Source organism: Pelodiscus sinensis, chromosome 6, assembly GCF_052426305.1.
Source record: "Pelodiscus sinensis isolate ZL-2025 chromosome 6, ASM5242630v1, whole genome shotgun sequence".
Classification (NCBI taxonomy): Eukaryota; Metazoa; Chordata; order Testudines; family Trionychidae; genus Pelodiscus; species Pelodiscus sinensis.
This window is the reverse complement of record NC_143057.1, coordinates 127,298,316-127,312,187: the sequence shown is the minus strand read 5'-3', so window position 1 is coordinate 127,312,187 and position 13,872 is coordinate 127,298,316. Positions and strand designations below refer to the sequence as shown.

General features: G+C 43.9%; 1 protein-coding gene across 1 annotated transcript in view; it reads right to left on the bottom strand.

The window, feature by feature from the left end:
- UBE2R2 (ubiquitin conjugating enzyme E2 R2) overlaps positions 1 to 13,872 on the bottom strand; it is a 110,949-nt gene that overhangs the window by 78,375 nt on the left and 18,702 nt on the right. The gene's annotated exons all lie outside the window — the stretch shown is intronic.

The window sequence follows — 13,872 nt, the reverse complement described above, 5'->3', positions numbered from 1 at the left end:
CAAAATATTTTTCTACCTATCACTCCTTTTGTGAGGAAAAAGGAACAAATATAAACGCATGTGGAACTGCAGACAAAGGCTATTTGAGCAAGCCCCACTATCATAGCTATCCCCTTCACAGGTTTCCTGGAACTACAGGCATTCATCATCCAGACCTTAAAAGGTGTCCTGACAAGAACTGGCCAGGGAGAGGCAATGAGATGAAAGTCACCCTCACCAGTTCCTGAATCTCAAAACTGAATTGAGTTTTTCCCCTTCTAAAAACTTTACAGCCAAATGGGAAAGCAGCAAGGGATGCTGCAAAAATGAAATCATATTTTGTATTGTATATTTCAAATGCTTTTTTGTATTTTAATAAAAAAGGTTAAGATTTTTTTATAGGTGTTTGTGCCACAGTACCAGGCTTAAGTATCTACGGTCTTCCACAGTATTCTTGCCAGCAAGTTAAAGTATGGATTGGATGAATTAACTATAAAAAGGTGGACAGGAAGTTGGCTGAATCATAAGGCTCAACATCCCAATGTCTAGTTGGCAGCCGGTATCAAGCAGAGTGTCTTGGGGCTGGGATGGATTTAACTCAGCAAGTTTGTGGATGACACTAAGCTGGGGAGGTGTAGATATACTAGAGGGTAAGGAGAAGATCCAGAGCGACCGAGACAAATTGGAGGATTGGGCCAAACGAAATCTGATGAGGTTCAACAAGTGCAGGATTCTATACTGAGCATGAAAGAATGCCATGCATTGCAGAACAGCAACTGGGAATTACAGTAGATAAGAATCTGGATACGAGCTGGAGTGATTATTACCCTTTATTCAGCCCCAACTTGCATTACAGAATGGATATGGACAAATCTCAGAGTCCAGCAGATGGCAACAATGATTAGGTGGCTGGGGCACACTACTTATGAGGAGATGCTGAGGCAAATGGGCTTTTTTAGCCTGAAGAATAAAAGAGTGGTGTGGGAGAGTGGATAGCAACTTTCAGCTATCTGAAGGGGGATTTCTAAAATGATGGAGCTTAGTGGCAGAAGACAGAACAAGGAACAATCGTCTCAAGCTGCACTAAGGAGGTCTACATTAGGGACATTAAAATAAATTTTTGTAAACGTGTAACCACTGACATTTTCAGCAGTTACATATTTACATTTGGGGGGCAGGCAGGTGCTGGATGTTTTTTAGCCTGTTCTTCCCCCCTCCTCCAACCACCAGCTCCTGCCTGCCCTCCTCTGTGCTGCTGTCTGTGGGAGGTGGCTCTGCAGGAGCCGGTACGTGCAGGGAGCAGACTGAAAAGTAGACTGCACACAAGCACCTGGCACCAGTCTTCCTCACCCCCTGCTGCTTCTGATAGAGAGGTGGGGGAGCGTGGGTGTGTAACCGTGAGGTTTAACTAATGAGCCCAGGCTTATTGGTTAACTGTGTACACATTAACATCCCTAGTCAAGGTTGGATATTAGGAAAAAAATATTTCACTAGGAGTTTGGTGAAGCAGTGGAATCTCCATCCTTAGAGACAGATGCTTTTTGGCCCAGTTTGACAAAGCCCTGGCTGGGATGATTTAGTTTGGGTTAGTCTTGCTTTGAGCAGGGGTTGGACTAGATGAGGGCCTCTTCCAACCCTAGTATTCTATGGTATGTATAAGTCTCTGGACCTTGCTGAACTCTGTTTAACCCTGCTAAATGGAGATTGGGCTAAACCATTAGCCCTTTTAATCAGTCTCAATTGAGTGTTTGAGATGTATGGATGAAAGTTACAGAAACAAGTCAACAACTAGGTTAGGAAATCTTATTCAAAATATTACTAGCCTAAGGAATAAGTTTCCTAGCCAGAATGAAATAGATGTTGGTTTTGCCATACATCATCTTCACATGAAGAATTGTTTTCTTCCAAACCATAAGGACTTGTCCTTTAATTCTAAATGGAAGCTCCAATGCTGCCAAGTATTATTGCCCATAGATTTATGGATGTTGCCAGTACAGATTATGTGACACTTTACAACAAGTCTAGATGACATTGTTAAAAACGTCTTCAGCACTCTGTATGAACTAGAACAGTGGTTCCCTACCTGTGGTCTGCAGACCCTTGGTGGTCTGGCAACAGTACTGCAGGGGGGGTCCATGGGCAGTTTAATAAGAATCTTGGGCCCAAAAACCTTACTTTTCTTTTTCTTCTCTTCCCCCACCCGGGGGGGGGGGGGAGGGGAAGAGAACCAGTGAAATGTTAATACATTGAAAAGGGGTACATTATTCTCAAAAAACATTGGGAACCACTGAACTAGAATACTCATATTGCTGCCAGCCATGGAGCTGCACCATAGAAGTGCAGAAAGTGAGCAATTAGGGAAGAATTTAGTTCAGAAGATACCTTAGACAAAACCTTAGCACTAGTAAAGCAATGAGACAGCTTTTAAAGACATACCAGCATTTTCACAAAGTTATTTTATTGACCTAGGAATAAATACATCATGTTCCTAATAGATTTTGAACCTACCACCTCCTTTTGCCCAGAGCTATTTTTCCACTGAATGCTCTTTCACAGATAAATGTGCATTAGAAAAAAATCTCTGCTCCCATCTGAATACTGTGTTTAACCATTACAACTCAATCACTATTTCTCTTGCACAAAGGCACTGTACAAACACAGGTTTGGATACCAGTTATTGACAAATCAGAGACTCAGAAAGTTTATGGCTAGCCCATAATTTTATTCTGCCAAGATGTTAATGCTTAGAGTTGCTTAACATGAATTGCTGCCCACATAAATAGGTGATAGCTGTCAATTACAAATACATCCTTATGATAAAAGGCAAACTATTAGTTCAAACTTTTAGTTTATTCAGAGGTCAAGTTTTTGTTGCCAAGGTACATAAAGTACTTTACAAGGAAAGAAGCAAAAGATTAAAACCAAGTCTACGGATTCATGACAAAGTTTGTTGTTGTTTTTCTATCTACTGCTTGATAAGAGATGTATGTATTTACAGCCATTAACTAGCATCAGCTTTACAGCACTCAAAAAGGGAAAATGCTCAATGCTTGGTCCATCTTAATTCAGCTGCATTGGGCATTTGCATTCTAGTGGTCTTGAGTTTAGGGGACTTGGGTTGGGAGGAGTTGTATAGATCAGGTAACTAATGTTTCTCTCAGCGCACAGGATGGACTCCATCAACTCCAAGAATACAACCATCTCATGTGCTGATGGAATGAAACCCTGCCTACTTAAATGATCTCAGATCCCAGGTGCCAGCCTAGCCTGTATGAGTATACTGAAATTTTATAGTCTAAAATCTGAGTTGGCCAACTTGGGCCAGCCATGGGTCTTTCAGTGAAGATTAGAAATATCCAAAGAGGTACCCAAGCACCACACAAATTGTTGAATCCACATTTTCTGTGGTAAGAACAGAAGAAATCACAGAAGTTCATTCTTTAATAATGTTTTATACATTATCAAAAGAAACGTAGAATAATTTTTAGTACCTAACAGAACTAAGACAAATCAGACATTATTAATATCCATAAACATTTTTAAAAATTGTTTGTTCTGTCAGAGTTCTATGGGTGGACATTTCCATAGTTACCTGCATATTTTTATCTTGAAAACATATTCAGCTGCTTATATATGGAAGTGTAGCCACATAAATGTTATAATCTGTTTTAGATGCAACTCCTTTATCAGAGCATTCATGAACAGTTTTGTACTGGTAACCTGGATTACTAGAATAAAGCATCAAATGATAAATTGAGACAGTAACCAACAAGTGTTCCTTCATTGTACTTATTAATACAAGCAAAAACTAAAAAAAACTTTGATAGTATAGTTCTTAAACTCTCCATCACAATCAACTACCGTATTTTTCATCTTAAAATGATGTGCATTAAGCCACTGCATATAGTAATCAATGCTTATTTAAATTCACTAGTTTTAAAAAAAATTGGAAATACTAGCTCTTATAGTCATGAAAAGAATTACCTGCAGGTCATCCATGCTGTAGTTTTCTTCTTAAACACTCTAAATGTAGAGACTGGCTTTCTGCCCAAGTGTTTCAAACTCAGTGTTATGGCACCGATTGGGAACTTGCACTTCAGCACGCATAACATGCCTTCACCAAACTATAACCAGCAATACTGTTCAAGCAATTTTTAATGTATCAGTTTATACAGAACCACACTGTGCAAAGCAGGTACCTAGCCTTGTGGTTACAGAACCTTTAAGTAGTAGCCACATTTGGAAGATAAATATTTCCTCAAGCACTACATGCCAAGGACAAACATACACATTCTCCCACTAGACGATTAACTCAAGTAAGTTTTGAGTTTCTTCATTTAAATCATTGTTCTGGGTGGGGAGAGAGTGAGACTGGGAATGAAGGGTTCAAGGAGAGAGGACAACTGTGATTAGTGGACACAGCCAAGAAGGAATGCATGTCCCCCAGATGGGTGACAGTCAAACTCTGAAATACATAAGAGATAGCTGTCCCTTTCTCTACCCCTACCACCTGATGGCCCAGTACCCATCTCTGGCCTCTTGCTTACCCTTCTGAGGTCATTCTGTAGTCTCTCCCTTTCCATTTTATGAGGAAAAAAAAAATCAAATTCTACTCACATCCCATATCCTGGCACAACCAAATCCTGACCTTGCTTTAAATTAGGATATGAGGAAGCTGCATACCAAATATGGTGGTCCTAGCTCTTACTGCTTAGGAGGAGTCAGACAGACAGATTTCTAAAATGGACTGTAGGTTTGTTCTTAAGTTGAATCTGTATGTAAGTCAGAACTGGCATCCAGATTCAGCTGCTGCTGAAACTGATCAGTTTCAACAGCGGCTGAATCTGGACGCCAGTTCTGACTTACATACAGATTCAACTTAAGAACCCCAGGCTCCGCGGCTTTGCTCTGCTTTGCTCCCCGTCCCCCTGGTCTGCAGACCAGGGAGACGGGGAGCAAAGCAGAGCAAAACCGCGGAGCACGCGGGCAGCTGACAGCCCAGACGCGTCTGGGCTGTCCGCGTGCTCTGCCGCTTTGCTTCCTCTCCCTGGTCTGCTGGAGACCAGGGAGAGGGAGGGCCCCGTTTGTAACTGCGGATCCGACATAAGTCGGATCCGCGTAACTCGGGGACTGCCTGTATACAGTATGATTGGGTACTGTTTCTCTACTTCCAGAAACTTTCTTGGGAACTGGACTTCAAAGCTCAGGGAGGAAGGAAAGTCAGCCTGGCTATAGCCCAAGAAATACCTGCAATATCTTAATTGTAATACCTGACCTTCAAATGGAGGTGTAGGGGGAAGGAAGTAGAAAAATATAGTTCCACTAAGATCCATACAGAGTCCTCTGGCACATCTGTTGCAGAGGCAGCAAATGGGAGAATTTTGCCTCTGTTTAAAGTCAGTCTTACCAAGAACAGACTTGGACATGAACTGTACGCCCTCTCCCTCTTCCCCTCCTCCCCCGATGTTTGAACTGCATTATATCCCAAGAGTATAAGTCTCCTTCCCAATTTAAGATTTTCACTTATAATGAAGACAATGCAAGTCTTTCCTGTGTGAATGGTTTAACCGATTGGCTTGCTAAGAACACAAGGTAGAACAAACAGGGCAGTTCAAGAATTCTTTGATAGATTTTGCAGACTCTTGACATCCTGAGTTACTACTGGAAAGGAAAGGAAAGTGTGATAACTGGGGATTGTTTAAGAACATTTTACTATTTGCTCCACAAGACAGACCTACAAAACTACAAAGAAGAAGGACACACTGGTTAAAAAAAGCTTAACAAATAAAAGCAACTAAAAAAATAACAGATGGACAAAAATGCGAGTTGACAGTAGTGACTAAAAAGCTAGGAACTGAAGAAAATTGAAGTAATCAAAAGGACACAAGGAGAAACCCATGTCTTTCCACTAACTCTTGCAACATAGGGAAGTTCCAGGAAGCTAAATACATCGTGCCAGTATTTAAAAGGGGAAAACAGAATGAACCAAGTAATTGATGGTGTGTTAGCCTGGTATCCTGGACAAAATGGAGCAGGTGGCATGGAACTATTAATAAAGAATTTAATATCAATCAATACTGTTTGTGGGAGGAAGATCCTGTCAAACTAATTTGATTTTTATGGGAGTACAGGTACCTTGATAAAGGTAATTTGGGGCTGATAAAGGGAAGAGTGTTGATGTAATATAGACTTCTGTAAGGCATTTGAATTGATGACAACATTTTCATTAACCAAATAAAGAACACAACAGGAACAGCACACATTAAATGGATTAAAAACTGACTAGTCTGAAAATGTAACCATAAATAGAGCATCATCATGAAGCAGGTATGTTTCTAGTGGGGTCCCACAGGGATTAGTTCTTGGCCCCATGCTAATTAGCATTTTAAAAAGTTACCTAGAAGAAAACAAAATGATGGAAAGTTTGCAGATGACAAAGATTGGATAAATAATAAAGAGAACAAGTACAGAACAATCTGGATGCAAACAATGTGTTTTAATGAAACCAAAAGCAAGACTATGAACAAAGAACATAGGCCACACAAAGAATGCAGGACTCCTGACTCAAAGACTTGGGGGGATATGATGAACAGCAGAATGGAAGCCCCAAGTGTGATGTGGCCAAAAGGGCTACCTGTATCCTAAGTGTGTGTGGAAAGAAAGAAACAGGGGAATATCCAGGAGGAGGAGGTTATATTAAGTCTGTACTTGGCACTAGTGAGACTGCTGCTGGGATATTATATAGTAAACTTCCAATAATCCGGCACCTTTGGGACCCAGGGGGTGCCGGATTATCAAATATGCCGGACTATCAGAAGGGGGGCTATGAGGGGTCTGGAGTGGGGGGGATGCCACCCCAGACCACTCATAACCCCCCCTTCCAATAGTCGGGCTCTGCAGTACACCCCCCTTCCAATCCGGTAGCACCGATCCTTGGCACGGCGAGACCAACCAGGCAGCCCCCCAGCTGCTCTGCCCCAGGTGTCCCCAAGTCAGACGCTGCTGATACTGATCAGCGGCTGACTCCAGGAAGCCCGGGGCAGAGCAGCTCGGGGCAGAGCAGCTCTGCCTCGGGCTTCCTGGAGTCAGCCGCTGATCAGTATCAGCAGCGTCTGACTTGGGGACACCTGGGGCAGAGCAGCTGGGGGGCTGCCGGTTGGTCCCGTAGCGCCGAGGAGTGGCGCTAGGGGACCTACCTGGCAGCACCCCAGCTGCTCTGCCTCCGGCTTCCCCGATTCAGCCGCTGGTCAGTTTTAGCAGCGGCTGAATAGGGGAAGCTGGGGGCAGAGCAGCTCCAATGGTCCGGCCGTCCGGAGCACTTCTGGGTTCCTGATGGTGCCAGACCATCAGGAGTGCCGGACCGTCAGAGTTTTACTGTATCTAGTTCATACTTCAAGAAGGGTGTTGATAAATTGGGAAGGGTTCATGCAAGAGCCATAAGTATTAAGAGATTGGAAAGCATGCCTTAGAGCAGAGAAGCAATCGTTTTCAATGGGGGCAGCACGCCAAATGGTGTAAGTGGTCAGCTGTTATACGTTTCTACTATATAAATGGAGCAGTTGTGGGGTCAGGAATGGAGTTTGGGTGTAGGAGGGGACAGTGTGCCAGGTGCAGGCTCTGGCCAAAAGACACTTACCATAGGTAGCTTCTAGCCAGAGCCCCACCTCCCAGAGCTACACATTCATAGAGGATAGGTCCCTAGTCTGTCTGAAGCTTGGAATGGGGGACGATTCCCTGTTCTGTTAATTCCCTCTAGGGCAGTGGTCTCCAACCTTTTTACACTGAAGATCACTTTTTAAATCTCTGAACAGGCGAAGATCTACCGCCCCACCCCTTCCTTGAAGCCCCGCCCTCTATTCTCCTCCTGTCCATCACTTGCTATCCCCAGCTCTTACTTAAACTGTTTATCAGTGTATTTTTAAATTATGCGATATATAAAATTAAAATCACGTGTTTATAGTTATGAAATAAATGGTCTGTTTTTTATTCATGCTATTTAAATCTAAAATGAAGCATTTATAATTATACATTTTGTGGGGGCAGAGTTCTGAGTCTGGGGGCAGGGGAGAGGGAACAGGGTGCTGGGAGGGCAGAGGACAGGTTCTGCAGCAGGGGACAGAGTGCCAGTGGGGACAGCGTTCTGTACCTGGGAACAGGGGAGTGGGGACAGCGTTCTGTGGCTGGGGAGTCCCCTGCATCTGCCTCCTCCCAGGATTCCCCCCCCCCGAGGGAAACCAGCACGTGCCTTCCCCGGGGCCAGCCCCACCACACAGGGGGCCCCCCCGCGCACGCGTGCCTGCCCCAAAGCCAGCCTCCCCCCCCTCCCCCCCCAAGCGCAGGGAAGCCTCCCCCGGGGCTGACTCACCCCTCCTGTGCGGTGCAGGGAACCGATGCTCCCTCCTGCAGTACACCCGGCAGAGCAGCTAGCGCACTTCCGGAATCGCCGGAAGAGGCGCTAAGCTGCGGGACTTCTGTCCATCCCCGGGAAGCTGACACTACCTCCATTTTCACTTGAGGTAGGTAGTGGGGCTTCTCGGGGGTGGGAGGGAAATGGGGGCAGGGTGGACAGGATGCCTCACGATCGACCAGTTGGTGACCACGGCTCTAGGGGCACCTGGCATTGGTCGCTGTCAGAACACAGAATACTGGGCTAGATGGACCTTTAGTCTGACCATTCTTATATTCTGTTCACACAGTGCTCAAACTGGCCCACTGCTGGAACCAGCATGCGTCTGACATGCACCTTTGGGGGAAGGTGTCTATAGCCAGAAATCAGCCAATGGGAGCCACAAGAGCAGAGGGCTCCCCTTCCCCTAAGGGGCATGCCATACACACACCCCTCCCCCCACAGCTGGCCATAAGCAGCCTGTGCAGCCACAGCAGTCAAGGAGCCTGCCTAAGGGTCCCACTGAGACGGATCTAAATGTTTGGCAGAGTGGATTTTACCCAATCCTGCCTTATAAGCAGCTAAATAGTCTCAAGGAGTTCAGCCTAACAAAGAAAAGTTTAAGGTGTGAAGCAATTACTGTCTTTAAGTACCTATAGAGGTACCAGAAACTTGATCAGAGATCTTTATTCTAGTAGACAAAAATATAACCAGATTCAACAGCTAGAAATTGAAGCTAAACAAGTTCTGATGGGAAATAAAGTGCATTCATTTCAACAGCAAGGTCCGTTAATCATTGGAATAATTTACCAAGCTGAATTTTTCATTTGTCAATTTTTAAATTACATTGCATGTTTTTCTTAATGTGTGTTCTCTAAACTGGGACTCTCTGGTCTGGCAGCAACCATGGATGTTTCAAGACCAGAGAGTCCTGGCTAGCAGGGAGCTGGTGTGGGGAGGATTGGCGGGGGGGGGGGGGGGGGGGGGGGGGGGGACGCGAAGAGAGAAGAGGGGCACTAGTGGCCACTTCCCCTGGTCTGGCAAAATCCCTCATCCAGGACCAGTAAGATCCTGGGGTGCTGGACCACAGACATCTAACCTGTGGTACAAACAGGAATTAATTCACAGAAATTCTTTGTCCTGTGTTATACAAGATGTCAAACTAGAGGATGACAGTGATTTGTCAGACTTTTAGTTTATGAATCTACGGACAAGGTATAGGGCACATTTCAGAGGACTGCCTTACTAAGTCTGAGCCGGAAAAGTGTCTGGCCCCCATCTAGTAACACAGCTATACTAAAAAAGGGACTCATGAAGGATACTAATGGGTTCCTTATTGACTTCTCCTGCTTCCAGGAAGTTTCCTCTAGAAAAGATGATCATTAAATCTTGCTGAGACAGCAGTAACAGGCAGCATGGAGTCAGTGTCACAATAGAGAAGTTTAGAGTTTGTGTTGCTAGTCATTTTGACCCAGACAGACAGATTTTTGCACCAGGAAAAGCCAAAGATGTTTGTATGGGACAAGCATCAAGGTGAATTTTGAACTGCATGTAAGCAGAAAGTTGCAGTAAATCAGTATTTATGTTCTAGATTTTGCTCTCATGGTGTTGCCTGAATATTATGAGGAGTGACAGACAGCATTTGTTTACAGCTGCCACATACAAAGTGGACATATTCCTAGAATAAAACTGAAGGATCCAGACTTCCACTCTTCAGGAAGGAAGTCTGAATTTTATCTTGAATAAATAGCAGCTCATAGCCAAAGCTTTCTGGACTTTCCGTTTATTTGAAAAGGGACAAGAAAAGCAATTTCTTTTCTAAGTTTCCCCAACTATTTCCATACATAATATATATGGCTCTTATACCAAGTTTAAAGACTAGACAAGCCCACACACTACTTCTTTTGAAAAGAAAAATGCTCATTATGAACTTGGAGTTTTCCATCCACAGTGTTATGGGGGGGGGGTCCCCCCACCCCGTGCTCCATGAAAATTGGGTTATGGATATGAATGTGCATAACTGGAATATAAGCATATCAATTCTACAAGTCTCAAGGGTAGCAGTGTTAGTTTAACTTTAAAAAAAAAATGAAAAAACCCCAAGAGATCCTTGTAGCATCTTAAATTTGTTAGTCTCTGAGGTGCTACAGGACTACTTGTTTAAGGGTTTTTTTAATATCAATTTTACAGTTCTGCTGAATCTGCTTATCCTATTTTTGTGCATATATCATTCTTGTAAGTGAAGTTAGAAATAGGATATGTGAATCTGTTTATAATTCTAGATGTGCTAATAAGGGCCATGATAATGTTTTAGAAATAACTCTGTACTCAAACCAATGATCTGTGAATGGTAGTGTTTGTCTTGTAAGCCCAAATTGTGATTGGTCCTAGAAAGACATGCAACATGCCACCTGGTACTGGGAACCATCCTGAACCTGGTATTTTTCCACAGTTATGGAGGGTGCTGAACAAACAGTCTCTGCCCTGGGGAAAAAGGTCTATTTAAGCAATGGGAAGTCACCAGTCTTTTGTCTTCAGATGGCCTTTAAAAGTGACTGGCCCACCCTTAGAGGATACAAGAACTTTGAAGAAGCTGTAAACCCAGCCCATAGTAAATCAACTCAGACTTGAAGATTTTTACCTGTCCAAGATGAGGAAAATCCTGCATTGGCATGTTAATGAGGTCTTAAACACTGGATACACCTCTATTTGGAAAAGTTTTACTTGCCTCTTTCAAGCATGCATCTACTATAATGGATTCAATTTTTTCCCCAAATTAACATTAATTTGTTAAGTGGAGTTTTTGTTGCGTTGCATAACACAGGTAAGATTCTAAAAGACACTCCCTTATAATTAGTGTAGTAATTAGGTTAGGACCCAATATCACCACAGCTCTGAGAAATCTGAGCTGCAGCCTGCTATCTTCGTCATGGGCAGCTGCCATAAACAAAGGTGAAAAGTCAATCCATTTAAAACCTCTATTTTCATTCCTTTTGTTTGTGGCACCTGTGAGGTAATACACAGAATTTAAAAAAAACACCACAGAAAGCCTTCAGCTCAGATCTCTCAGGATCTCAAGTTGTTCTATTAAGATCTAGCATCAGTTATGTTTAATAGTCAAGGTGTTAAAAAATGTTTGATAATTCAAAAAAAGTTGTTTGCAGTTTACCTTTGGCAGTACAGGAATTCCTTGTTTAATACGTGCCAGCTTAACACGTTTTCGTGATAGCATATTTTTTGGGGGAACATTTTTTGAACATGACCCATCCCCGCAATAACAGGGAATAAACTTAATATTTATTCCATCCGACTCTTTGCCCAGAATGAAGACAAACATACCCATATATTGAGAGTGACCCATATACTGAGAATTACACAGAACTCAAATCTAAAGTCATCTGAGAGAAACCAAGACTCAATTCAGGATTCTGAAGAACAGTACATGGTTAAAGCGGCGAGGTGTCCTGTGGCACCTTATAGACTAACTGAAGTGTTGGAGCATAAGCTTTCGTGGGCAAAGACCCACTTAGTCAGATGCACGTAGTGGAAATTTCGAGAGGCAGGTATAAATATGCAGGCCAGAATCAGGCTGGAGATGACGAGGTGGATCCAATCAGGGAGGATGAGGCTCACTTCTAGTAGCTGATCTGGAGGTGTGAATGCCAAGAGAAGAGAAGCTGCTTTTGTAGTTAGCGAGCCATTCACAGTCTGTGTTTAATCCTGAGTTGTGTCAAACTTGAAGATGAACTGTAGCTCAGCAGTTTCTCTTTGAAGTCTGGTCTTGAAGTTCTTTTGCTCAGGATGGCTACCTTTAGATCTGCAATTGTGTGTCCAGAGAGATTGAAGTGTTCCCCTACAGGTTTTTGTATATTGCCATTCCTAATATCTGATTTGTGTCCATTGATTCTTTTACATAGGAACTGTCCAGTGTGGCCTATGTATATAGCAGAGGGACATTGGTTCATTCTCCTGCACATCTACTAATGTAATATATGCCATCATGTGCCAACAATGAGTATGGGCGGCTCAAGACACAGATTTGTGATGTGTGGATGGTGCAGGAGTGTTGTGGGAGAAGACTGAGGATGTGGGGATGCAGGAGTTTGGGGATGTAAGAGGCTCAGGACAGGGGGTTCCAGTGTATGATAGGCTCAGATTTGGGGTCAGGTGGTGCAGAAGTGTTATAATGCTGCAGTGAGATGGGGCTTTGGCCCCAATTGGGGGTTGTTGACCAGGCTTTGTTTTGAAATAAAATATGTCAAACTCAAAATGTTTTAGCATTATCTTTATTTATGAGAGGGGCGGGGAACCTGTTTTGAGTCAAGGGTCACTGACCCACAGAAAAGTGTGGCCCCAACTGACAAGTGAAAGGTGCCAAAAAATTAAAATAAAATAAATAAAAAAACACCCTCCAAAACCCCCAAGCCTCATTAATGTGGTCCAAACTGTGCTGATGGGGGCTGGGGACAGGGTGCTAGTGGCTGCTGGGGCTGGGAGAGGGTGCTGCTGGGGTGGGTGGCAGGAAGCTGGCACAGGTGGCCGAGTGCTGGGGCAGGTGGCAGGGTCCTGGGGTCAGGGACATGGTGCTGCTGGGTGCTGGGGACAGGGTGCTCGTGGGAGAGGGGGGAAGGAGGGTCTGAACAGGGGCAGAGTACAGGGGCAGCTGGGACCAGTACCTGGCAATCCTGCAACACCTCTGGGTTCTGGGAAGTGTACAACTGCACTTCCCCTCTCCAAATAGCTGGCACGCGCATGCTGCCTGAACAGCAGGGGCTGTTGCACCCCAGCAACTTACTTCCATGATGCCAGCCTGTGGGGGGGAAGGGAAGAGCAAGGGGATGTGTGGGAGTCCCTGGGCAGAGTGTGCTGCCTGCACAGTTAGAACTGTGCAGCCCCGGGTCTCCTGACCTCCCACCCCCATTTCATCCATGAGGAGTTTGAGGCAGTAGAGAAAAAGCCACAGTGAGGGTCACAAGCTGTTCAAAACAGAATAAACAGTCAAAGAAAGTGTGAATGGGAGGCCTCAATCTCAATAAGCAGTAAAGTCAACTGCTAGTGGCTCAAGCTGAAGACATAGGGCCTGAAACTGATCAGAGCATAAGAAACTAACATATCTAATGTTATAAAGAAAATCTCAAAGTGAAACAATGACTGGAATCACTGAAAATAATATGCTAGTGTAAAAGGGTTAAAATAAGTATAGTGCCCAATATTTGTTTGATAACAGGATAGTATGATGGAATAAGCTGGCATCTGAACTTCTGAAGTGTAATGAAGGAGCACTGAATTCCTTGCTGGAAGAAGTTCAATCAAGTGAAGTGTCTGAAGCTGTCACCATGACTGGAATGTCCTTCACCATGAGTTTGTCTATTTTTCTAGATACACATCCCCAGGCATTTTAACAGTCACACATTATACAAGAGAATATTTGGAGTGACTGGAAGGAGACTACCTCTTTTTGTACTACTACATGTGACATGTCAACTCCAGATAAAAAGTTAAAAAGC